Source organism: Pezoporus occidentalis, unplaced genomic scaffold (assembly GCF_034315485.1).
Source record: "Pezoporus occidentalis ecotype Australia unplaced genomic scaffold, CSIRO_AGI_Poc_V1 ctg13, whole genome shotgun sequence".
NCBI classification, from domain to species: Eukaryota; Metazoa; Chordata; class Aves; order Psittaciformes; family Psittacidae; genus Pezoporus; species Pezoporus occidentalis.
This window is the reverse complement of record NW_026913103.1, coordinates 13,372,389-13,399,298: the sequence shown is the minus strand read 5'-3', so window position 1 is coordinate 13,399,298 and position 26,910 is coordinate 13,372,389. Positions and strand designations below refer to the sequence as shown.

At 40.0% G+C, this 26,910-nt stretch overlaps 1 protein-coding gene across 3 annotated transcripts in view; it reads left to right on the top strand.

Moving 5' to 3' along the window:
• GPR63 (G protein-coupled receptor 63) overlaps positions 1 to 26,895 on the top strand; it is an 81,454-nt gene extending 54,559 nt beyond the window's left edge. For 2 of the 3 annotated variants that reach the window (XR_009962775.1, XR_009962777.1), the window contains 3 exons: positions 10,833 to 10,957; positions 13,111 to 13,350; positions 26,783 to 26,895. The gene's annotated coding sequence lies outside the window, so the exon portion shown is untranslated. Of the gene's footprint in view, positions 1 to 1,873; positions 2,004 to 10,832; positions 10,958 to 13,110; positions 13,351 to 26,782 lie in introns of those variants that run through there. The other variant, XR_009962776.1, reaches the window with a different exon arrangement.
• The last annotated feature ends 15 nt before the right edge of the window (positions 26,896 to 26,910 follow it).

Sequence of the window (26,910 nt, the reverse complement as noted above, 5' to 3'; positions counted from 1 at the left end):
GAAATTTTGTAATGCTTATGTGGGCTTCATAGTATCCAGGGAGTTAAGAAAGAAGAACTAAGAATTACCATGGCATTAATGATGCATCTGACATTTGTTTATGCATTCCTATGTCCAGTTTGCATACAGCTTAGCCCAGTATTCGTTTAATAGCTTTGTCTTCTTGTCATTATTTAATTCAAGTGTCAATTACATATACATACATATCTTATAAATTTCATTTACATAAAGAAATTTGGTATATTTCTCTTACATGTTTTAGAAATATTTAAGATTGTAACACCTGAAGGAATTGAATAAAGTTGTCTGCAGCTGTCCTGTTTGTGCTGCTTGTTTGTGTTTTGCTCCTGAACTGCAGTGGGGTTGCAGAAGATCCTTAAATCCCAGTATAACTGAGGAAAATTTATAGAATCAGAAAGAAGGTTGCCAGCTTGCTTTTCCCCAAAATTAAGATTTTGTAGCTTTATTTTGTGATATTGGTCTTCAGAATGGAAACTGATGCTAACCAGGAGCTGATTTAGCTGCAGCTGGACTTTGTTTCTAAATAGGGAAGATGGGTGAGGCAGAACAAATACCATTGCTCTGGAAAAGCAATTACAGGAGTTATAAAATGAACAGATCCTAAAGCCAGTGAGGGTTTTGGTGAGGGCACAGTGGAGGAAGTCCAGCTATACTCAGGGGATGTGATGAGTCTGGCCATCCTTCTTTAAACCCTTGCCCACTGGTGCACAGCATGGCACCTTCCTTTTGCTCAGTGTCCCTCCTGCAGAAGGTTCAGCCTGTTATCACAGGCATAGTTGTTGTTACATGGTCCTTACAACGAGAACCCGCTCTGCAGTTTCCTTGCCCAGGCATGTGTGAACCCCAAGACATGTGAAGCCTTTCCCCCATCTCCAGCACAAGAAAGGCACAAGAAAAGGAAGGAGCAAAAGCAGGGCCAAGCTTTGATGATCCTGCATGGCATTTCCGTTTTCTATTGGCACTCTATTGGGCTTGTGCCTGTCTTCAGATCCCAGCCCTAAACTTGATAATACTGCTCCTGAAAGCCTTGGAGCTTTCTTGTGCTCTCACATAGGAACCAACTTTTCCAATCCACTTGCTTGCCAGCCACTATGGTGGACCACCTCCTTCTCCCCAGACTGAGAACTTTGCCAGTGGTTAATGAGTTCACTTCAAGAAGAGAGATACTGCCTGTAAAGTATGATATTCTTCACCCATTTTTGCCATGAAATATCCATTCTATAGAGCTCTTTTGACCCTAGGGCAGAAGAGGGGATGAAGAGGTGATGATCTAGGGGATGAAGGATGGAACAGCTGCCACCCTGCCATCAGTGTGAAGGCAAACGTGACACTCAGAAAGCAATCTCAGCTGCTAGAGAGAACATAAGGGAAGGAGAGTATAGTGTGAGCATAATGGCCTTTAGCCCAAAGTTGTTTCAGGCTGACTAGAATAGAAGTCAGTAACACAGGCCCGAAAACACCTCCTCTGCTGCTCTGTGTAACCATCTTACATAGTTTTCTTCAGAATGCAAGACTATAGCTGACTTAACCTTAAGAAGATAAACCAGGAAATCTTAGGGTTCATGTTCTTAAGAAGAAATGACATGGCAAGGCCTGCAGTGCTATCTGAAAATGGAAAACAACATGACTGCTAAAGGCAGAGAAAAGTAAGCTATGCTGTGTGGAAAATGTGAGAGAAAACAGAAGGTTTTGAGGAATGTTATGCAACTCCAGCAGTTTCATTTATTGTATTAATTTAGCCATAGCTGCACTATATGCAGCAGGTGTGTACAGCCTGCAGAAGGATGCATTTTAAATACTTGTGGATGGAAGAATTTCATTTTTCAGTGAGCTGTCTCAATTAATCCCCTAGTCACATCTCCGAAGCTGCATGCAGAGATGAAAATGCCACCCTGCAAACCTCCAAAGCCAGCATCAGCTAAAGTCATAATTACTTCAGTACACAGTGTTTTTTAAAGTAACAGCTTCTGGAGGGATTTTCTTCACTGGAGAGTTCAGATGAAGAATTATCTGTTAAATTTGACTGACCTTATAAGCGCGCATTGTTTCTGAAGCTTAGTAGGTAGAAAGGAGTAGATGAGAGCTCTCTAACCCCAAACTGACAGGATATTCATCATATCTGGATTAGGTCCCCTGTCCACAAAGTACAGAAAATGATATTACTGTTGAATTATATCCAGACTTGATCTTCCAAGCATGTTTCCTATTTGTGGTAAAGACTATTCCATGTGGCTGATGCCACTGTGTTTGTCATTTTGTTCCTTTGGCAGGAGCGGTATCACAAATGAGAGACACCTTTTGTTGTTGAAATCTCAGAGTACTTAACCTACTTAACCTCTGTTCTGTCAAATCACCTGTTAAGATTCTTTGTTTCTGCACAGAACAGCCTGCTTTCCTACTTTAGGCCCACATTTTCTAGCTGGGGAGCATTTCTTCACAAAATGTCTAGAGCAGAGAGCATGCTTCCTATTTCTATTCTCCCATCTGTTGGTACCACCAGTTGAAAGACCACCTGCATCAGAGGCTACATCTGAAATGTGGCCTTCAGTAGTACTAAATGAAGCCAATTTAACTACACAATGTGAACGAGCAGGTGGATATCTGCTCCTCCATGGACCTCGATGGGCTGCAGAGGGGCAGCCTGTCTCACAGTGGTCTGCACCATGGGCTGCAGGGGAATCTCTGCTCCAGTGCCTGGAGCACCTCCTCCCGTCCTTCACTGACCTGGGTGTCTGCAGAACTGTTTCTCTCTGTCTCACTCCTCTCCATCTGCAATTGCTCCTGCACAGTAACTTTTTCCCCTTCTTAACTATGTGATCCCAGAGGTGCTACCACCGTTGCTGGTGGGCTTGGCCTCGGTCAGTATTGGGTCTGTCTTGGAGCTGGCTGGCATTGACTCTATCAGACATAGGAAAAGCTTCTACCAGCTTCTCACAGAAGCCACCCTTGTAGAGCCTTTCTCCCAGCTCTCCACACTCTCCCCTCCCCCATCCCAGCCTTGCCAAGAAAACCCAATACAAATGAGTAATTGTTTCTGGTTCACCCATTCTATCTTAAAGGATGGTCATTTGTATCCTCTCTCAGTTCTGTCCTTTCAATCAAAGTGTCCTGATTTAGTCACTATTTCCTTGTCAGGAATTTATTCTAGAGCTCTTAGGCAACCATTTCCTATCTTCCATCATCTTTGACATCCTTTCCTGCACCCTTTCCTGTTATTTTCAAGACAAATTGATACCTGGATCTGAAAAAGCAGCTGAAAAGACTTTTCAAACTGACACTTTAAAAGTTAAGGCATGAGAGAACACCAAGCATTCATGTGCCTGCAGTGTCTTTGCCCTTTGTGTAAAAAGCTCACAGAAATTTTTACAGCGATATCATGAAGCATGCTCTGAGGATTTCCTCGATGCAAGCCCCTGGGAGGGATATTGCACTGTAACTATTGCAGGTGCATCAGTGAGCAGATACTAACTCTGCAGTTATCAGTCTGGGATATCAGAACGAGTTTTATAGCTATTTACACAGCAATAGATGCAGACAGGCATCTCCTATGGTGCTTAGGAGGAGTCAGACACTTAACACTGTGACTTCAAAAAAAAAACATATAGCCATATCTGTAAAGCTCAGTAGGTGCCAGCCACTACACCTTTGAACCTTCAAAATCTAGCCTTTAGTGTGTGTGTTCCTTCCCTGTCTGTGCAACGGGGGTTATAAAACTTCCCCACCTCAGAAGAAGGCCTTTAGACTGGCCTTTTCAGTCTTTAAGCTGGATAAACAATGGAGCATGACATTGCAATACAGGATCAGCTGTTACGTGTGTCTGACTACAGCAGGATTTTCTCAAGGTCTGTTTCCTTTACTGAGATTTGTGAGTAATCACTGACATTTAGTTGTAACTGAGACTGTGAATTTTATGAAGTTTTTCACAATATAAAATAACATTTTCCTTTGTATTTTATGTAAATATATCCACATGTCTTCTGGCAGCTAAGCACCATTTCCCTTATGAAAACATTTTTTAGCATGGAAACATGCTGTTTTAGCATGCTGGTTTTATGCCCCAGAAACATGCACTATTCTTCTCACTAGATGGAGGTCCAGTGCCATGAAAACTGTAGCTTTCTTGATTCTTCCTGTTAGTGGTGAGGTTGAAATGATTGCCACAGAAATCTAAGCAAAGCTTTACAGTATACCTGTATTTTCTGTAGAGGACACAGATAAAGGAATGCATATTTATAAATCTGTTAAAGCCTATAATACCCTCTGGTAATAAAACACTTAGAAAAAGGAATGTAAAAAAATGCCATAAAGTTGTAAAGATTTAGATGCAGATGTTCAGATGCAGATGTTTAGAAACAGTGTTGATTTTATAAAATCCAGTTGTACTGAATGAATTTATTTTGGCATAAGCAGAGCTATTTAATAGATCACATCTGCCTGGCTGATGCTGCATTGATCCTGACAGCAAATTGCTGTAACTAATCTGTTTTAATTAGGCAGAGTAAGGACTGCCATTTATTTTGCTTTTCAATTTTTTTAGTAATCATCTTTCAGTGCCAGTACATTTAACATTCATCAGTCCTGGTACTAGAACTAAAAGAGGTAAGAGGTTTCTTGAGCAGTATTTTCCAATTGCATGAGTGAGACCTGTTTAAGGCTCCTCCAGTCTTCCAGTGCCTTTGCCTCTCACTTCACAGAAAGTCTGTATCCCCTTTGTCCTCTTTAAACATACTTCTTTAATGTCATGTTATGCTTCCCTGAGCACCATTTCTAGGACAGAAAAATATAAAACCAGAATAAAGAATCAAGCAAATAGGGACTTAGTTGAACTTGTTATGTTACTAGTTTGTAAGTTGATGTGCTGTGAGGGTGGTTGGGTCAGTGCTTTCGGCGATGGGAGAAAGAGGTCCAGTTTCTCCATCTCCTCCAGACTTTGTTTATGAGAGATCAGATCATTTCAGCTCAAGCATGCGAAGGATGTTAGGGCCTAAAAAATAGTTTAAGCAGCCACATTCAAGATCTAGATACTGAAGATCAGATGTTTCTTAGCCTTGCAGTGACTGCAAAGTCTTACAAAACTCTTCATGTCTACAACTCTCAGTGTGGGGAGTATCTTCCTGGTGGATGCTGGGTGGAACACACCCACTTCATGTCCAAACCCTAAAAGAATTCACAAATTTTGGGTCTTTTAGTGTTTTGTCTATGCTCTGGCCTATTCTGGACTTGGAGGTTTTTGTTTGGGGCTTACATGCATAATACAACATAGGTGCCTAGTGCCATTGGAGATGCCCTTGGTTATCAAGTCATCAATGTAGAGCAGACAGATATGACACAGTACATTTGGAGATGTGTGTCTTTCTGAAAGCATCTGGAAGCAAGATGAGATACCCTGGGGCATGTAAACATGCGCTGTCTGCCTATGTTTGGGCACCTAAATTGCTCTTCTTTGCACAATAAAGGCAATTAAGAACCTAACGAAGAATCATGTATTCTGCTTAGCAGCCTGCCATGAAAATTTACTGCAACAGCACTAAATGCTTTTTTAGTCATCTCCCTTGGTAGAGGTAAGTTATAGGAGTTACCTTATGTGTAAACCAGGGGCCTCAATACTTCACAGAGATGAAAATAAATAATTTACAGTTTTTGAGGTGCTGAGCTACCAAGGAAATATTGTCACTAAAAAAACCTAGGTAGGCAGCTCCACATCGCTATCTAGGATGTTTCAGCCCCACTGAATTGCATGGGGCTTGCAGCAGACTCAGTGCTCACTGAATTTTGCTGAATTTGGGATGGGCAAAAAAGCATTTAATAATAAAAAGAAGCATGGATGCTTCAACTTGTAATCCATTTAGACCTGAATTCCTAAAATTGTACTAAATTGTTATATATTTTTTGCATTGATCCCTTTGCCAAGTCTCTTCCCCCTGTTATTTTTGATGCTGGCTAATTTTAAACAGGTTCAAAAAAGGGTAGAATACTGAAAGATGTTTTCCTACTAGTTTAATGGAAATAAATATCAGGATAAAGGAGAAATTTATGACTCCTCTGAGGAAGGCACAGCTCAGTCATTGTAATCCTCTTTCATAGCAACCTCCTGGCTAATAAGTCATGCACATAACACGTTGGCCAATTCACATGGACCCAGCTTCAGATGACTCATAGTGACTGGTTTCTTCTTCCCAGTGGGTACATTATAAGTGCCTGTGGACAAGCTGGGGTGAGAAGCAGGACAGGAATAGGAGCTACAATATAGGTCCATGTTTCCAGGCCTCTTCAATTTCTCTGCTCATGTACCATTTTATTTTGTTATAGATTCAGCAATTACTGTAATGTTTCCTCAAAAATGTTCTCTCACGGAATATACTGTATTTACTTATAAACAGTGAATATTCTTCCATGATTTAAAATGTAAGCCTACTCTCAAAAACACAGGTCATGCATGAGCTACTTGGCTGTGAAGGCAGGCTGAGAGTTTTTCTACGTAAAAGCACTGTTATTCTTAGTGCTATATGAATTATCTTTGGTCTGATGTATACCACACATATGCTTATAGAAGAGAAAACTTCTGAAGTTTTTCAGATATAGTCAAGGTATATTTTCTTTCATGACCCATTTCTAGTTGCTAAGATTATATTTTTCAAAATTGTCCTGAACCCATTATGTCTTTTTCCAGATTTATACTTCAGCCAATGAATATCACTTATAAAATTGTCTTTATTAGATAAATTAGTCATACCTTGCCAGTTATTAATTAAAAAAGAAGCAGAATTTATTAAAATCAAAGTCTTTACTGTTATTGACTTTGATTAAGAAATCACCTGAATGGGGAAAAAATCACTGGGATTTTAACATACAGAAATTGTTATGCAGTGCAATCTCACCTAGCACAGAAATGTTAAAGCTGGAAAAGCAGAAAAATTCAGTGGTCAGGTCTCCCTCATGACTCTTGCAATGCTGTAAGAGATACAGTAAAAATCTATGAAACACTTCATTAAAAAAAAAGTAAGTTATATGTTTTACATTCAAGAATGTTTTCATTATTCTGTCATGCTGCTTCCTACTCTTCTTCAGTTCACTTTAGGCCAGAAAAGTTTAATTTCTCTGTTGGCACAGAAAGAGAGCTAGCCTGTCAGTGAATGTGCACGATGAATCTCCAGGGAAGGGAATGCAATTATGTTGAGTAAGTTTGTTTTTTATTGTTTTACTTTATTTGTAATAAATACAAAAGTTTATGGTGCCAAAGGACCGCAGTACAGTTGAGTAAAGATTGATTACGAACAATAAAAGAAATAGAAAATATCACTGGGATATATACTGAGCCTCTGTTTTTTTCCTAGTTGCTATAGTAATGTTTGGCACCTTGCTTAGTTATTCCAGCAAGCTCTCTCTTGCTACTTCCCTGGGAGATGTGTCAGTTCAGGAAGACTGAGAACAATGAGTCTGCCTCGGATCTGGAGATAGACCTCATTAGTTTTGAGGATTAGACACAATACCTAGCACAGACACGGGTAATCAGCATACAAGCATGGAGAGGAATCCTAGGATGCTTTTAACGAGGCCACCCATCCTGGATATTAGATTGCTCTTCTGCACTCCAGAGACAGCTGGTTGTAAGGCTGGTGGGTAACCCTATTGAAACTGTCATCCTAATAATAGGTGCTCATGTTTAAGCCTAGACTAAACCAGCTCAAAGGCTTCTACAACTCAGGGGGAGTTGCACTGGTATTCAGAGGACCACAGAAAAAGGTAAGTAACAAAAGGCTGGGTTTTGATACTAAGTCAAGTCTTTGAAACATTTTTGCTCTGAGAAGTGCAAGTTCTAGAGGACTTAAAGAGGAGCAGCTCTTTGCAGGTGCTGGTCCTTTCCTCTTGTTTTTCCACTGTCAACTAAATTGTCCGTGTTTCTGCTGTTCTGGGAAGAATGAGAAAAAAGTGTCATGCAGCACTGCCGCTGTTCTCAGTTTTCCTGCTTAACTTGTGGACTAGATATTTTTTCTTAATAACCGAGCCTTTGGCCAACTCAGTGAGGATATCAGGTATTTTACAACAGATAAGGCATGTGCCAGTTTCTCTGTGCTGTAGAGAAGCATCCCCCCACCCCCCCCCAGCTTGAATTAAACTGCTGTAGACTTTGAAAGCTGAATATTAACAAAAGCTAAGGTAGTAACAAAAAATATCTTTTAGGTCTTGCTGTTGTTTTCTTGCTGTTGTTTTTCATCTCATGACTGAGGTCTTACAGTTTCGGACTCTGCCATTGGCCATACCCTGTGAATTCATATGTTTTGAAGTTCCTTGGCAAGTTGACCGGAAGATCAGTGAGGGAAAGGGGATTTTGGAGCTTCTGCTGTCAGAGGCGGCCGCAGTTCACTCCTTCCTTAAAAATCTTTCACTCCTTCTTAATATTTTTTGTGTGTGTACACAGACCTGCCTGGAGTCCTAGTGCATCTCTTGAGAGTGCTGTATTTATAATAATTGCATTATAACTCTACATTAATTAACACCATGGATGTGAAAAGTTGAGAATCTGTGAATTTACAAATGAGTTTCCAAATAGATCATTTTTCTTCTTGAGAAGCATGTGCTCAGTCAGTAGGAAAGTTACAGTTTGGTAAAAAAGATTGCTTTGGATTTCTCCATGAAGGGCCTAACCAAAGGTGTAGGGAGCAGTTGAACTGAAACCAGAGATTTTAGGTCGAGCTCACATTGCTTTCTGAGTGTCATTAATGATAACTCTGTGACCAGGGAACTGTTTTTAAGAATCTAAGTTCCAAGAATCTATTATAAACTTTGTCAGGAACCATGACAACCCCCAAGATTTCAGGAATGCAAAGCTGACTTTAACTTGGACCCGTCCACTCGGATCTCTTTATTTTGGATCTGGTTTATGTTGTGCTGGCTTTTTTCTCATGCACATTTGCTCATTAGGGGTAGTCAGTCAACGGATTAACACAAGAGCTTATGAAGTCTAATGTAAATGACAACTTTTTCTTGCAATGATTTCAGGTGGATGTGCTCCATGATATAGCTGCCCCATGACCAAAAGGGTATTAGTACTGGTAAAAAGAAAAAAGACAGGAAGGTGAGGTCGGGCTATCTGGTGGTGCAGCACAGACTGTGAAGTCTAGTTACATAGAACACTGCAAAGAAAATGATCAATGAAGACAAATAGGAATTAAACTGAGTAAGAGGTCACATGGAAGAAGCTTTTTTTACTTGGTGAGGGTGATAAAGCCATTGCATGGGAAATCAGTTGTATAACAAGTTGTAAAATGAAGGTTATCTTACTAGCTGTGTAAGGGAGAAGGAGTTAGAGAAATGTTTCATAAGATAAAGCACTGGGGAGTGGACTATAGTCCTGACTGCTCCAGGTCAGCGTTTCTTAACCTGGGAGTTGCTAGAAACAGCCATTGAGGTACAAAACACCTCCTGTCATCCTAAACAGCACTTACAAATTGAGGTGGAAAAGGTTTCTTGACAGACTGAAAGGAAGTAGTATCTCAGAAGTTGATCAAGTCCCAGTGAGTGCTTCAAAGTACTGAAGATGCTGAGATGTCCTATCTGAACAACTTTATTTTGTATGCTATTTGTTTAGGCTCCCTCTTGCAAAATGAGTACCCATTTGTTTTGATAAGGGCGTACTCCTGCAGAAGGAGATGGTAAAGCAATTCAACCAAAGTGTTTTGCTGAGGTGGAATGGGCTTACAGTTCTAGAAAACCGGGGGAACTACAACCAATTTAGGGGGCCTCATCTGAAAATTTTAGGTTGAAAATCCTTGCCAAAGTAAACTTGTACTGGACTGGAAGATGAAGAATTGTGTTTTTACATATATTAGATGTCCAATAATTTCAGAAATACCAAATCAATTATGCTATGTAGGTGTCCAAATTAACGGGGTGCTCAGGGCTCCTGTCAGGATCCTCTAATATTCTTTCTGCTTTATATGGACTGAGAGCAGTTTCAGAGGGTAAACAACACAGGGTGAACAAGGGCACAGATAAATATCCAATATCTAAAACTCAGATGCATATGCAGGATTTTCAGATCGTTATAAATATAGAAATTTTACAGTATTTGCTACCTTCACCTCTTCCCTCTGCTCCTCATGCTTTTTGTGTTTGTACCTGAATAAGTACTCCTGTTTAAAGGTGGCACTGTTTATAGTCTTGGACTTCTTTTTATCTTTAATCTGGTTGTAATAGAGAGCTTTTCCTTTCAGCATTTGCTTTCTGAAGTTACACAAGTTGAACAGATGTTGTGGTTTTAATTTATTTGAAAACAATTGCCAATTACCTGCACATCTGCAGTCCATCCTGCCAATTACCAGAGCCTGCTCTTGTGCTGGCAATCAATGAAGTGCAACGTAGCCCAAGGCAGAATGCTTGCCTGTGAAGAAACCTAGCTTACTTTCGAGAAAGTGTGCACTAAATGCTAAGACTGTACCTAAGATGCACTTGGAATGCTGCTCAGAAAATATTTCTGTTAATAGTTTACTGATTTCATTAATGAAGATTTTCTGGTTAACTGCCTTCCTTGTGCTGGTGTTATGAGGGAGAGAGTCAGATCACCTGGCTGATCTGGATGGAAATCATATTCATTATTTGGTTTTTACCTCCAAATGGTGTAAAAAAGGTCTTACTCTGTGCAGCTCTGTTAACTGTAGCTAGATCTCAGAATCTGAAGGGGAGGGAAAAAGAAGAGTTTGGTATGCATTCAAGAAGGGGAAGACCTGCTACAGAAGAGCACTGTGGTTAGAGAGTTCTAAAAAGGCATGTCAAGTCTCGACTAAGCAACAGCAGTGTGTCCTGTGTTTCAGGAAAAGGCCTAACATGGTACAAGTCAAGTCCCGCTGTCTGCACCCAAGCTGAATGATCAGTGTGTGCTATCTGACTTGAGTATGTGGATTCCCTTCTGGTGGAGGTGAAAGTACAAGAAGAAATGGTAAGGGTAAGACGGGAAGAGCAATGATGCATATGTCTGGATGTTGCTCTGACATGGGGCTGGGTACAGACATGCTTAAGGGTCTTACCCAAACTGAGAAGCTTAGGGTGCTGCTTGAATCTGCTTATTTAAGTAGAACTGCTCAGGTCCACTGGGTGTTTTGGTGACCTGAGTAAACGAACATCTCAACAGAAATGATTGCAGAAGAGGAGGGAGGGAAGTGGGGGAGGGATATCATCTGCCTAAATTTGGTGCCCAGCTTGTGCCTTCATTTCAGATGCTTAGTGGTACATGGGCACATGCATAAGATCCCCAAATTATTGGCAAAGAAGAGCTCTTAGAATTTCTCCAGAGGTCAGATGGGGACCTACAAATAATACTGGTGATTGCAATCTTAGATTACCAACAAGAACTTGCTGTAAATTGCTGTAAATTACTGTAAATTTTAGACCTGTCCTAATGTATGTGTTTTCCCAAGAACAAAAATAAAGCTGAAGTGTAGGCAGGTAGGACTCCATAATCAGACACAGTTACTAAGCATCCAAAGATTCACAGCAGTGAACTCTAAAGCCAATGCTCCTTTTACAAACTATCTTCCAAAATTTGACTTCTGCTTGTTGCACAGCCTGTTCAGAAAAGAAACCCAGTTTGGTGACTGAATGCTTCACATGGGTTGAAATCAGCTAGCTCTGAAGTTTGTTAACACCAGTTTGGAAGCTGGGTTGTATATGGCTTGGGAGAGTATTATAAGAAGCTACAGGAGAAATTAGACATTGTCAGCTATGTTAAGTTCTAAGAAGCTTAAGAACAGCTGGGAGCAATTAAGCTGAGGCTGGAGGAAGATGTAGGAGAAGGGACAGGGAACTATTGTAGGTAATCAGATCTGTCAAGGCTTTAGGTTGAGCATATTTAGTTGAAAATATTTAGTGTAGTCTGCAGCATTTGGTATAAGTGAACTGGATTGTTCTTCCTGTCGTCTGAACTTTTCAGGAACCCCATATAATCTGGTAGAGCGTGTATTTATCCAGTAGAGCTGAACAAGGTACAGAATAGGCTGGTTGACTGAAGTGAGATTTTATGTTCTACTTAGGCCTTTCCCTACAAGGATGGTGACAGTAAAAGCCTCGTTTTGTTGCCCAAACTAATACTGTTTGGGTAGGGTGGACATGTACAGGAATTATATTATCCCACTCCAGAATTAGAATCCAGTCAAGAAACTGGGAAAACACTTACTGTCAGGAACAAATGTTCTTGTATACTAGAGAACATGAATAATTATTTTTCATTTTAGCTCAAATGTATTTGAATACATTTTTATTGTATTTTATAACATCCTTAGAAGTTTTATACTAGAACCCCTGTACTCTAGGAGAAATCTCATTGTGGGTTGAAAGGTTCAACTCTGAATAAGTGGCTTGAAATTGGTTTTGATTAATTTTAATGTGAACTGAACATCAATTGTTTCTGTAAGTCTTGCCTGAATCCTGATTATCCTTATCTTATACGTTTTCTTTTTCAGTATATTAAACTTTCTTTTTTTTAATTTTCAGAAAATAGTCACCATTTTTCAATATTTTTTATTTTCCTTTTGGTACCATTGCCTTCTTTTATGTTTTATTTTGTGTTGTTTCCCTGCATGTCAGAAAAGCTTCAATTATATCAGGCTTTGAGGGGGAAAAAGATGGATCTCGGACTTTACGATAAATATACTACTTACTGCATTGCATCATTTTTTTTCTTCACTTAATCTTTTTCCTTTTCTTCTTGCTGAGAATGCCAGATCTCTAGATGCCAAACTGTGAGTTGGTCCTATTCATTTTAGAAAAGGCCTTTTCCACTGTGTTAGCAATAAACTGGCAGATTTCAGTTAGAGCATGTTCCATTGCCTGCTTTAGAGCTTTTCTGCTTTTCTTCCCAGACATCTGGGCTATTGGCTTAGTGAGAGAGACACTGGACTTACTGTCCTAGTAATCACAGGATTAACCACAGAACACTTTAAAAATTATTTTGCTGATGATGTAGCCCAGCTTTTCCTCCAGTGAATACTCATGGCCACTGAGAATCCATTCTTCTCATCCGCTTTTCCAACATATTGCTTTATTTTGGCAAAGTTTATCTAATTCTTAGTGTTCCGTTGTCCACAAGGCCTGCAGTTTTACATGGGATACCATGATGGGTCAAAGCTGTGATTTAAGCAGTATGATCCAGTGAGACAATGGGAATTTTCTTTTGCTTTAGTAAATACATGGGTTTGTTTACTCAATACCATATAAACTGCATCCAAGCAAAACTTCATTAGATGCTCTGCCAGGAAAATACTATGAGAGGAGAGGAATGGATAACAGCTGGTTCTGTCAGCTGTTGCAGTTTTCAGACATACAAAGGTAAGAGAAGTGTGACTGCTTTATTTCCACCAAAAGAGTAAACAGGTGAACAAGCATGACTTCTTCACTTAGGTTATCTTATCTAACATGACAGGAAAGAAGACAATCTTATTTGATGGTAAGTCATGTTGAAGCTCCTGTCCTGGGTCTAAATCCTTTGCAATTTCATCATATCAACAGATTTGTGACCACAGATTTTTTCCTATGTCAAGGACATTAAATAAAAAAAAACCCAAACAAAATTTTAACACAAATATATTTACTAAATAGGTTTCTATTGATTTTTTAAATTATCATTATTAGTTTTGTTGTTGTTCTTCATGCAGTCCTAAAATGCATTTTATTCTGGGGTGCCCAAGTCTTGAATTTTCTATTTTACATATTTTTACTACACTTAGATCTTGATGACTTTGTTTGAAAGAGCTGTTTATGTAGCAAACCTCCCTCTCCTCCCCTAACATTCACAATGGCAGCTGCTACTTTGACTTGCTTTTTCCATAGGTACACGTTGTTGCTGCCATTCCCTGCATGGAAAGCTGTCATTTGGTTCCCAGTATGTGGTAGCTGATGAGGTTTGTGATGTTGTGCAGCTTGGAATAAGTTGGAGTATCACCAGCTGAGCACCAGCTGTGCTTTGTTACAAAGGCAATCTGTCACCTGTAAAATACTGCAACTTACCATCCCATTGCAATTTACTATTATCTTGCACAGGAATGCTCTTTATTTGTCACCTAAAAGAAGACTTTGTATGCTGAGCTTGCTTCAGCCAGTTCTTCTAGCACTGGATGGAAGAATAGAAAGGAAATGCTAAACTGTTTTCTCCTTTATATATTCTTTTAAATTACTCCAGAATTAGCACTAATTTCAAGACACCAGTAAGTGCTGCTCATCAATGAGAAGGCAAGTGGTTAAAACTGCACCAGCTCTGGTGCAGTAGTGTAAACACAGTATTGACATATTGGGCTGTTGTAGATCAGCCTCTGAGGCTGGCATAGCTGCAAATCAAACTTCTCATATTGACAAACTGGTTATCACTGAGATTACCCTGAGGATGACATCTGAGAACATCCAATGCAAACATGCTATGGTGGTCAAAAATGGATTTACTTTTTATCTTGGCCTATTCAGTCAATCCTATTGTACTTCAATCCTGGTTTGACTGTCACAAGCAGCCTCTCATCTGAAGTTTAATCCTTTGCTAATTAATTGTTTTCTCCCATGTGCTTGTGCAGCTGACTCACCGTACAGTGAGGTTTTATGTGGTTCTGCAATGTGACAAATATGTTAATGTATGCAGAGCAATGCTTCCAGTCCTGGCAGATATTTGCTCTGTCCATAATGTCAATAATGACAAACTTCTTGCATGCTATAAAGTACTCTGATAAGACTATATGCTACAGCTCACTGAACTTAAAGTTCATTCTGCCTAATGATCAAAACCCAAAGAACAGCTCTTTCTGCCGTTCTGTAGCAGTAATTTAATAAGGTAAAATGCCATTAAATTCAATGAGGTGTGATTAACAAATACACAGAAGCGAGAAGTCTATAAAAATGGACTTCGTTGTTATGTCTCAGGCGTATTTGGGTGCTTTGGAGAAGATGATTAGGGAGGTGGAAACTGAACTTTTTTCAGCTTTCCTGCAAAAAAATCTCTAGCTGACATCCCATTTAAGGGCCAAGCACTACATTCACGTATAGCAGCTGCATAACAGTTGCTGAGATTTTTTATTTATGGCCATATGCATTTTTAATGCCAAGCACAATTTATATCCTTGAATTTTGCATATTTAAGAGAAAATGATGTTTACAAAGATTATAAAATAAAACTCAATCAAATTGTGTTTCTATGTTGGTAGAATAGCTCTTGAGGAGACAGAATGTTCCCAGAAGATGCTAAAACAAACATGCAAACAGAACTCTAAATTAGGACCAAGGCAAGAGTTCAAGTGCTTTATTTTCTTTCTGAGACAGGCATCTTAACTGTTTGCTTCAAACATACAAATCAAATAAATCCAGCAAGTTACATTGCCTTGCTGAATCACTGTCTGAAACGTTATTTTAACTATGTTGGAATACAAGCTTGAGGTCCATTCAGGGTAATTCACTGTGCAGACACAAGACAAGGCTAACCCTTATATATCAGTAGAAACAAAAAAGTTTAAACATGGAAGAAAGAAATGTCTGTGTTAATGGGCATCAAATATCATAACTTCAGCTTTATCAATGGTGTTAATGGCAATTTTTATTGTCAATGGGTGCAAGTATGGTTTTAGATGATTGTGTCTGAGTTAGCTTTGCAGGAGCAGTTCTTGAAAACCCAGTACTTCTACACTGCACATGTGTATATATGTATGCATACAAGTATTTTGTAGACAAGAGACTGTAGATTAAATTCAGCACAGAATCAGTTTGCATGGTCAGGATTAGAGCTTAGAGGCAATTTAACCCTGTGAGTTTAAATGTATGTCTGAACTGAGTGGCACCTGACAAGCCTCACAAACATGCACAGCAGAGAAACATTAAAACAAAATAAAATATGGGAAAGTATTGCATCAGCCTGTGAGGTCTAATGCCATTTATAAAAGAGGGTCATAAGACAGCTGCTAGCATGTTCGCTCTTGCTGCATATGACCAAAAGCATACGTACGATGATGAATCTGGGTCAGAGTCAGGCTGTCTGGCAGAAAACTGTGTGCAGCTGGGCTGACCACAGAGAAGCCATTTTCCAAAACCTGGGCTTCGCGCACAGCTTGTTGAGGGTCATGTGCTCCTGCCTTTCTCAATGGGTTCTCATGAGAGTCAGCCCCAAACTGACCTAATTAAATGTCTATGGTAGGAGGCTGCTGCCTCTGAGATGTGTCTGGAATGAGCTACTGGAGGAAATGATTAATCCTGTCTGTGAGCAGAATGTTGTTTGACATCCACTGGTTTGTCAAAGCTTTCCTGCAGTAATGTGAGTTTGGACAACAGCAGAGACCATAACAGGAAAGTTCTGGAGAACACTGCTGTCTGAGTGGAAGGTGGCTACAATCAGTGTTGGTGCTTCTTCCAGCAAAACTACTCATGCTCCCAGATCGTGGCATGATCTCTTAGAACAAATCTCTCTACCCTGTTGGCTATGATTTCAGTTTACCCACAAGCAGAAAGGTGGACATTCAAACGGAGGGGTAATAATTGTTCAACCCTAAAACCTCATCTGTCAATGCTCTCAAACAGAACTTTTGCATGAAAAACATTTGTTGTAGTCTGAGACAAATTAAAAGCAAACTAAACATTTTCTCTCTCTTTTGAAATGAAAATAAACATTACCAGGATATGACAATTAGTTAATCCTGGTTGACGTTTGGATGAATATTCTTTACAGAAAATAAACCTAGTTCTTGCACTATGTTTTTAGGAACATATACAGTACCTCTTGTTTATTTTTAAGTAAAGATTTACTAACAAGTTCTGAAACTTCTCAAGGGTTAGATTAATGGTGCACTTGCCACCATCAGTGCTGTGATGGCATGTTTGGCTTGGTCTGGCTGACCTAAAGAGGTAAATTAATTCTTCCCTTCCCTTTCACCTATTATTCTGGTAAATCCTAAATCAGCAAATAGGGGAGAAGAGAAGAGCTTAACCAGACATCTAATGTAACAGATTTTTTTCTGAGTGTCAGTTGCTGTTAAGGTTATATGAACTCTGGAAGAAGCAATCCAAGATCTGACCACTTTGATGCTCTTTGCAGTTGTGAGCCTGTAAAGTCCTTTGTACTTGAACTGTTTTTATGTGGCTGTTGTCACTTTTGAGAAGGGAAAGAAAAAGCAAACTTGACTGATAGGAGAAGAAGGATAAAAAGAGCTACCATTTCATTGGTCTTGAAGTAGCTGCTGATGCAGGTATTCAGTACCACCCCCTGGATCAACTGCCTGCCCTCTCCTGAGAGGAAAAATGCTCCAACCCTCTGGCATGCTGGCCCTCTGTCTGATGAACTTGATCCAGGTTAGCAAGGTCTCTCTTGTACTGGGAAGCCCAAAATTGGACATAAGACTCTGAATGCAATATCACCAGTGCTGAAGAGAGGGCAAACATCACATACCTTGACTTGCTAGCAATAGTCTTTCTAATGCAGACCAAGATGTGCTTGGCTTCCTTCCCTGCAAGGGTGTATTGCTGGCTCATGTTCAGCTTATTGTCCACCAGGACTCCTAGGTTTTTTTCTACAAAGCCACAGCCTGGACTCAAACTTATACTGGTGTATGGGGTTGTTCTGGCTTATTCTGTACTTCCCACTGTGAATTTAATGAGGTTCCTGTTGGCCCATTTTTCCAGCCCTTTCTTAATGGCAGCTCAGCTTTCTGGCATATGAACTACTCCCTACAATTTGGTACGCTCCACAGCTTGCTGGGGGTACATTCTCTCTTGTTACCTGGGTTGCTAACAAGGTTAAGCAATACTAGTTCCAGTAAGTGTTTCAAAATGTGTCACTGCAGTTAAGAGAACTGTATTTTTGTGTTTTCTCTTATTCCTACTGTGCTTGCTGAGGCTTCTATGAAAGTGAGATTTCTGTTTCACTGCAGAGTAAAGAATGGCAGCTATGTGCCCATTTGCCCCCTTTTCCCAGCTGTCCATGACTCTATAAATAGGTTGATCAATTTATTTAGCTGCTATTCTGTACCTTTAAAATGTGGTTAATGTTTCCAAAGCACTGTGAACTGCTGTACTGAAAACCTGCCAAATATCATTAAATAGAGATTTGTGCTTCCGGAATTTAAAAATAAGAGCCTAATGTCTCAGATAAGAAAGGAAAATCCCAGTGTGTTTATGAGCATAATTCCAATTCTAAATGTATCATTGTCAGAAAAGTCTCCATCTTTTCTCTTAGGATGGTCCTAAAAAAGCATCTCCCTCCCATCCCAAATGTCAAACCGATTCATGAGCTCTGGATGATCTTCAAAACCAAACCCAGGCCTCTAGCCAGTACTGACACACCTAACTCACAAGTTCCCTTGACCTTAAAGAGTCCTCATGACATGACCACAAGTCTGCAGCTTTTGAGGACAGCCTCAAACTGTACTTTTTCCTTCCCAAGCAGAACGCACAAGCAGAGCGTAGGTGTGCTGATAGACTGTCAGTAAAAGCTCAGTCTCAAAGAGGAGATGTACTCCTAGTCAGTATTAGCAGGACCTTACCTCCATGCACATCAGAAGCATCAGGGTGGTTTTACATTTGATTTTGGTATTAAAGATAGTGAATGTTACTTAACAAATAGTATTGCTATCTCTGATGATTTACTGGCTTGCATGACAATTGGTAGGGCAATGAGAAAACTGTTGTAGGTTCTCTCTGTCACACAGTTTCACAGTGACATGCAGTAATTGTTCAGGTAACTGGCCATGTCCCAAAATTATAGGTGGTCTTTGAGTGGTGGACTTTCTCTGACAGCTTTTCTGTCAAGTAATATGCAACCACACTAAGTAACTCTGATTCAGGAGAGATGACTTCCAATCTCAGGAATGTAGAAACGACAAAAGGGTCATGGTGAATATTTGTTGTTTCCAATATAGTGGCACATGTTTTGAGACAAATTTAATGATCAACTTAATGAGAGTTAGCTGCAGTTGTCTGCATGTAAATGATGGGCTCTATGATGAGTCCTTTGTGAGAGGTACCATAGCTGGTATGACTGATACATGAATGACAAATTCCTGTGTTGGGAAAGAAACTACTGCACTGTAGGTGATGTTTAACCAACCTAATAGATCATCCTTTCAACAGCCTTCTTTAGTGAGTTTTGAGTTTGTAAAGGATAATGGCAAATTACCTTCATTTCTGCTTCTTCATGCTGAAAGGCTATTTTCTGGTCATTCCTGAGGGCTGATGTGAAAAGCATAAAAGCAATTTGCTCTGGTTTTCCATTAAACCTGTCAGAGCGACCACCTCTCTTTCATGATCTGACAAAACAGGTTTTTGAGTTCACTGGAGAATGAACTCTGGAAGGCTTGTTCAGCACCAGCTTGATGTGCAGGACAGCAGGGAGCTGCTGTATGAGTGTTGTGTGGCCAGGTCAAGATAGGTTTGCTCGTCTCTGAGCCTTCCCATGTGACTGGTACACATTGTGTCACAGACTACACCTGTAGCTTCGGTGGTAGTTAATTTATCACAGACTCACTTGAACACAGTAGAGGATGGATTGCTACTTGGTGTATTAAAAGTAGTCCCGCTTAGCTGTTCTGCTTTCAAACTTCTCTGTGTGTGTACAACTGCAGGGAAGCTGTGCAAGCTGCTTACATCCTGATGGGACCTGCTTACATACAGTGAGGCAAGACAGGCTTGTTGCTCTCTGAGATCTGTATGCGAATAAAGGAGCCGGCTCCTCTAAATTGTGTGGGTGGAAAACTGACTTTTTCCGTGTCACTGAGGACTGAGTTTGTGACTGTGAGTGTGGTTGTAAGGTTGGGTGGCCAAAGTATTTTTAAAACTTTTTCCTATTTCTGCTGGGCATAGGACTAAAAAAAAAAATCGGAGCATCAGCGAGTCACAGAATGGTTCGGGTTGGAAGAGACCTTCAGGTCATCCAGTTCCAACCCCCCTGCCATGGGCAGACACCACCCACTTGACCAGGTTGCTCAAAGCCCAATCCAGTCTGTCCTTGAACACTTCCAGGGGTGGGGCAGCCGCAGCTTCTCAGGGCAGCTTGTGCCAGTGTCTCACCACCTTCACAGTGAAAGGGCTAAAAGCACCTGGAGGGCTTGCTTTATGTACATCGCTGCAATAAAGAACATTCCATTCTTTTATTTATGAAGGCTATAGGGCAAGTGAGAAATAAGTGTGCGCACACATACTCACCTGTCTTCCAGTTAACAAGATAAGGAAATCTGTGTGGTAACACAAAATATTTTCATCAAGTGAAAATAATCATAGCTAGCCTGCATTATAATGATAGGCATCTACACAGACTCTACCACATGTGGCCTAAGTGATGCAAATACTAAATTTGTTGAAAATATATCAATGATTTATAGGGAGAAATACATTTAAAATAGTTGCAGCACTTTAATGCACTAACTCATCACCCAGGGATTGTTGTGGGAATACGATAGACAACAAAATGAGATATAGGGTAATTGTAGAGGATAAAGGTCTTTGATTTTTAGGTATTTGTTTCCTTTGTTTTTCCTTAGACGAAGGTTACTCGTTTTAATACCTGACTGATTCATGTGGCAAGTCTTCAGTTTTAACATCATCTTTCCATGACTCAATATCTGCATCGTTTTACTATAAGGAAGTTTTGCTGTTAATACTGATTGATGCATTACTGTTATTTTCCTATATTTCATTTCCTCCCTTTCACTTTTCTTTTTTTTTTTATGCTTGTCCTTCTTAGGATGTGGTCTGCATGTTTAATATCTGATATTCAGAGGAATTACATATACGCTTTTGGTTCAGTATCAGACAAGGATTGTCTGATAAATAAAGCTGGAGCTAGCTACAGTAGACCTATTTATTTTCTGTCTAATTCTGTTAGTTATTACTGGGTTTGTTTTTCTGTTAATACACCCTTCTTTAGTTACTTACACGATTGCCTTGTATTTGGGAAGTTTTCATACAGCTGTTACTAGATATATCCACCTTAGTACCAACCAGGGATATTGGTAAGGACTGTTTATTTCTCTTTTATCCAATGGTACAACAGAGTAAAAATAATCTTTCTTAACCCAGCAGTTCCTCCCCAAGCACATTGATTGAGAGTTATTCTTGATTGTTTCCATTCTATGTAACTTTAAAGTTCTCATCTGGCCACACAGACCAAGAAGCAGAAAGTAGATATGTTTGAAAAGTTTCCCAGTTGCCTGATAAAGTATATGAGTCACCACCTCCAGAGTGCCTATGGGAACATGGTGCAAAAGGAGCTGAACAAGTTAGGCCTTGAACAGAGGTAGACCATGAAAAACTTCTGCCCCTATCAGGCGACCCACCGCCCCTTGGCTTGTCATTGTCCCAGGCTCTGGGTGTCCAGGGCATCTCTGCAAACCCAGTTCTCTACTGCTTCCCAGGGGGGAGATGGTTCCTGTCAGGGCCAGTGTTTGAAATCATAATGTTATTGGTAATACCTTTGAATGGGCTAAGTTTCTTGCTTGCCTCGTTACTGATCTGAGAAAATAAAGTGAATTGCGCAGAATATGACAGCCATATAACTGATTAATAATACTGACCGTGTACCGCCATGCTGAAACTGGTTCTGTGTTGGTTTTGGAGTTGATCCCTCAGTTGAATCTGTACCATGGTGTCCATAGTGCAGTCTTGAGAGGAGACACACTAACAATGCCCTTGCCCTATTGTATGAATGTCCACGGAAGCAACCTTTCCTCTGGAAAAACTGTATCCCAGCAAACTGTGTGCTGCAGCCAGCCCTTTGTTCCTTCCTTGGCATGAGCAGAGGGCAAAAAGTCCCTCTCAAGCCCTCTTCTGAAAAGCCTTGTGGGCTTTGGTGGGTTGCCAGAAATGTTAAACGAAAATAAAAGTAACTAATCCTGGCTAATTTGAGTTGGACTTTTCAGAGCTTGTCTCTGATCCTGGTGTGGAAACACTGGAATTAGAGCTGCCTCTGTGGCACCCTTACCTCTCCTGCATAGCACAGGCTTTAAGCAAAACAGCCCCAAATGGCTATTTTCTTAGGGCACTAATTCCCCATCATCCATGAATAGTGGTTCACTCTCACAGTGAGCATCATCCTGCTCCTGGGACTCAGCACTGCTCACTATGCAGCTCCATGCTAAAAGCTATTCTGAAGGCAAAACTAGGATCTTTACTCAGAGTCTGGCCTCCTCAGATTGGTCATCAGTGGTCTGCTATGACAGTGTTTTAGGTAGATCAGTTTTCACAATTATCTGACTCGATTCCTCCAAGATAGGGAGTTATCTCTATTTTATGGCTCAGGAACCGAAACCTTTACCCAACCTAAAATGCTTACAAGTGGTTGTCACCAAGTACATAGTACCTGGACCACACATTTGCCCTGTGTGAAATATGCCTGTAATTTCTTAATGTGGAAGAGATGTAACTAGAATAAGTGGATTTTTGTGGGGATGGTGAGAGGCATCTCTGTGACAGAAAGTTTTCCTTTTTATTGTCAGGTAGGTTCCTGAGCCAAAATTAAGTGGAGCACTTGAACTTCTCAAATAAAAGTTTCAGGATTCTTTAGCTTAGGGCAAACGTTATCTTTTCTTTCTGTGTTTTGTTTTGTGAAATTTAAGATGGCTTTGGCTGGAATTTTCTGGGGATGAAAAGTAAAAAGGTGAAGTGGAAAGCAGGAATTGGCCTGAGAAAGTCTGGCACAGAGCTCAGCTCAAAGCATTTAAGTTCGACAGTGTTTTATAGGCAAGTGAAAATATGCTTTAAATCAAAGATCTTGGTAACCAAGGACATTGTCTGTTGTGTCATGTCCCATTCCCGTCCCCCTCCCCCACCTTCAACCAGGGTGGGTTTACTTTCCAGTGAGTTCAGATTTAATAAGGATTTTGTAGCAATTATAAAAGAATCAAGCTAAGAAGAAATAGGATTGCTATTGTGAGAAGGCCAGGAAATTCAAGAGTTAAAGGTTAAAGAAATCCAAATGTTTGGAAACACTGGAATGTGATATTAGGGTCACTCAACTTGTCATTTCTCCAAGGATTCATGAGAACAGGCTGGCCCCCAACAGGACACTGGTGTCCTGAGCTTTGTCCTCTGTCACAGGCTTACGAAGTATGCACTAAGCTACCATGATTTGTTAGCATTTTGTTTATTATTTGAGGTAAGTCCCATTCCTCGTATTAGCAGCCTTTTATGGCCATCTGCTTTCAGAGCCAGAAATCTCTACTCAGATTGCTGTCTTTCCAATGAAAATGTTTAACTAAGGGCTTGATTTTGTTTTTATTTTTTTATAAGTAAAGGGCTTGTTCTCAAAAACTAATTGGTCCTTTTTGCTTTTTTTTTTTTGTTTTCCTTTGGGAAACAAGATCAAGAAAAGTGTAATTCTGCAGAACTGGATAAAATGTTTACATTATTTTGCACTATTTGGCTATGTTGTTGGGTTATTTTTGCTTGTTTTTCCCAAATCCAGGAAAGCTGTGCTTGTGTTTATTTGGTAATTAGTCTAGCAAAAGCTAATCCAAAGTCTAGGGTGAAGACAGAGATAGTCAAATGAGGATCTTCATCCAGGAACAATGTGGGTATGGCTACCGAATGCATGCCTTTGCTACAAAAGCTCTCTAAGCTGAGCGCTGGGGCACAAATGTGAACAACTATCTAAGGCTATTTGTTTTTTTTTTACCTCCAGCTGGATGAATCCTCTATTTAGTGAGTCACCCAGGAGGCCCCTAAGGTAGTGCCACTGTACCAGACTGAGGTCCTTTTGCAGTGAACTGCTCTCCTGCTTACAAGTGGAAATTACAGGAATGCACCCGAAGAGAATTAGAACACCAGGTGCTGGGCTAGAGCTAACAAGTGACTTGAGAGAGTACTGAGGTACTGTAGTGAAGTATCTGACCCACCCCAGATTTGCTCAGTTAATTTTGGTAGGCAGTTTTCTGCTTGACTCAGTTCCTCATATGCCCAAGGCCATGCTCCTTTCCTTGGTCTGTAAGTGGTCTTCTCTGAGTATTTTGGTGGTCACCTTCATACCTGTGCCTAGGCTACAAGCAGGAGCCAAGTGTTTCTTTTTTGTCTTAATGTGATTCACTGTCAAAGCCCCACAGAGACTATGCATGAAAGGGACTCGTGGCTCCTGTTTTTGAGAGATGTGGTGGTAGTGTCACTTCCTCAATGCAGCAATTTAATAATTCAGTCAGCCCTAAAAGAAGATCTGCAGTGAATCAGGTGAGTACCTACAGTCTTGAGTATCTTACAGGAGAGGACACTGAAGAACATACAGCAGAGGCACAAGTTGATATTGAATTATACCCAAGACAGAGATAAGGTTTATTAGCTCGGATATAATGCTGTACAGTGGTTGTTCTTCTGACATTGAATTAGTTTTCACTGAGCAAATCCAGGTTCTTATGGGCCATATTTGCTAACATTGTACATGTCTGTGTGACTGTGCTGTAGAGATGCTCTTGTTTGGCCTCATCTTCAAGGAGCCGCAATAAACACTTGGCTCCTTATATTTTTCCCTTGAGTGAAAAACACAAGATGAAAGTCTACAGAAATGTATAAATGGACACTATTGGATTAATGTTCTCACTAACAAGCTAAAAAAGATTAATGATTCAGGGCAAAGCATATATCTCTAGATCCTCCAGTGCAGCTGTGCACTGCCAATTGGATAGCATCCCTGTGTTACATCCCTGTCTGCTGCCAAATGTATCTGTCCTCCAAAGGTCTTATCTGTCCTCTTTTTGTACCAAAATACTTGTACTTCGGAACATGAGGAACTGAAACTTACATTTGGAAACAGTAGTCTATAACCATGCTAGGCGTTTTGCACTTTGGTTTAAGTTGCCAGGTTTCCTGTGACTGTCTTTAAGTTTTTGCAGTTTGACAGTGAACAAGCATACACAGAAGCACGTTTTCTTTGAGATATTATTAACAAGAATGTAGCTGATTTATTGAAGCATTCCTGCTTGATTGGTAAACAAGTTTGTTCTGGCTATAGTTTTGAATCCATTCAGCTTTTTTGTTTATAGAAGTGATCCCCCAGTTTACACTTAGTCACTCATTCTATATTACTTTCCTTCAGCTATTGATATCTGTCATCATATAAATGTCACTGTGTTTTTAATTCTCTTCCTAAAATACAATGTACCTATCTACATCCATTCTGTTAAATATAAATGAGATAAATGAAATGTTAAAATAAATGAAATTCATAAAAGCTTTGACCAGATGATGAAATTGCTGGTCAACTTGGGTATAAACAGGTACTTCCCTTCTCATGATGGGGTCCATAAAGTGTTTGAAACCACAGGTCCAGAAGGCCTTGCAAAACCTTACCTTTCCCGTCCTAACGCTCCAGTTGTTGCACTGAGCCACTCTTACCGTGATGAAAGCCTGGGACAATATCCATTGGTAGAATGCAAGAACTAGTTGGACTTTCCTGTGTTAGGATACTGCAGAAAAGCTACACTGCGATTTGACACCCACTTCACTGATATGGCCAGACTATGCCCTAACTCTTCCCTTGCCTAGATGCACAGATTTTCTTTCCAGAAAACCAAGGACAAGGAGAGAGAATGGAGAATGTCGAGGTTTTATCCTAGACATAAGTCATGGAGCATGTGCCTCCACCTGTGAAATGCAGGGAAGTGATCCTAGCTTCCAGCATTATTGCTGCTCTGTGCTGCCTGCTACATCTGTTGAAAAAATGCCTGGATCTTACAAGTTGTAGTCCAGGAAAAGGCTGATACTTGCTTACATTATATGAACCTGTCTCAGAGTGAAAAATGTGACATTCAGAAATACAGGTAGAGGAGTGTCACTTGGTAACAATACTGCAGGGCTCTTCTTTGTATTTTAATCATGTTATTTCTGTGTTAAAGACTTGAAGTTTAGCCTTAAGCACTGAGGGAGGTAATAGGGCATCTACTTCACACCTCAGAAGTTAGTCCCAAATGGCAGCCTCCCTCCCAGTCCCCTGCGATTACTATGAGTACAGTGGAGATGTGATCAGGGCATTAGAGACACCATTGCAGCTGTGGATAATTGAGCTTGACCATAACAAAAGCAATGTGATTACCTTAGAGCTGAACAGATAATGCACAGGGAAGAACTAGATATATTTTAAAATAAAACCATAAAATGGCATCCAGGTAGGGTCAACCCAGCACAAGAAGAATACTGTATTTATGTTTTGGCATTGGTAGCTGGTAATACAGGCTAAGAAACGTTAAACAGATACCTAATATAACTTTTATTCAAACTATTTATAGCAATCACATATATAACTTCTCATTACTGTGAAGTAAAAATTCTCAGTTCCAGATTTGAATCTAGTGTATTTACTGCAGGAGAAATAAATAATTCAGTTGGCATTTCTAAAAATATAATTAGTTGATGAGTCAGAGAAGAATTTCATCTCCCTAAATGTTAAGACCGGAAGATTGGGAATATCACGATCAGTGTGCCTGACCTGTGACTCCGTCATGTCTTAGGATACTGCCTGGTAATTGCGTCACTTTGTAATTAAGCTGGAAGGTTGTTCAGACAGGACTGAATAAAGGGCCTAAACCACGTTCTTGCAATTTGCTGAATGTTATTTCACACAGCACAAACAAAAGGTGCACCCCGCAGACAAGCCTGTGTCTGGTGATTCATCATTTTCATTTAAAATTTAAGACAATTAACATTTACTAATGGGTTCATTTCTGATAACTCAGTGCACATTTTTGGAACATCATACGTATCTTTGAACCACTGTATATGTGTGTATATATTTGTTTAAGGTAATGAAACCTATTTCTATTTATGGGAATCCCAGTCTTACCAAGAACCTGTATCAGCCATGTGAAATCTGAAAATAGAAAAGAAAGCATCAGGGATAAAATGAAAAGGCATAAACTAATGAAATGCTAGACTGCAATAAAAGCTGCCATGAAAGAAGAAACT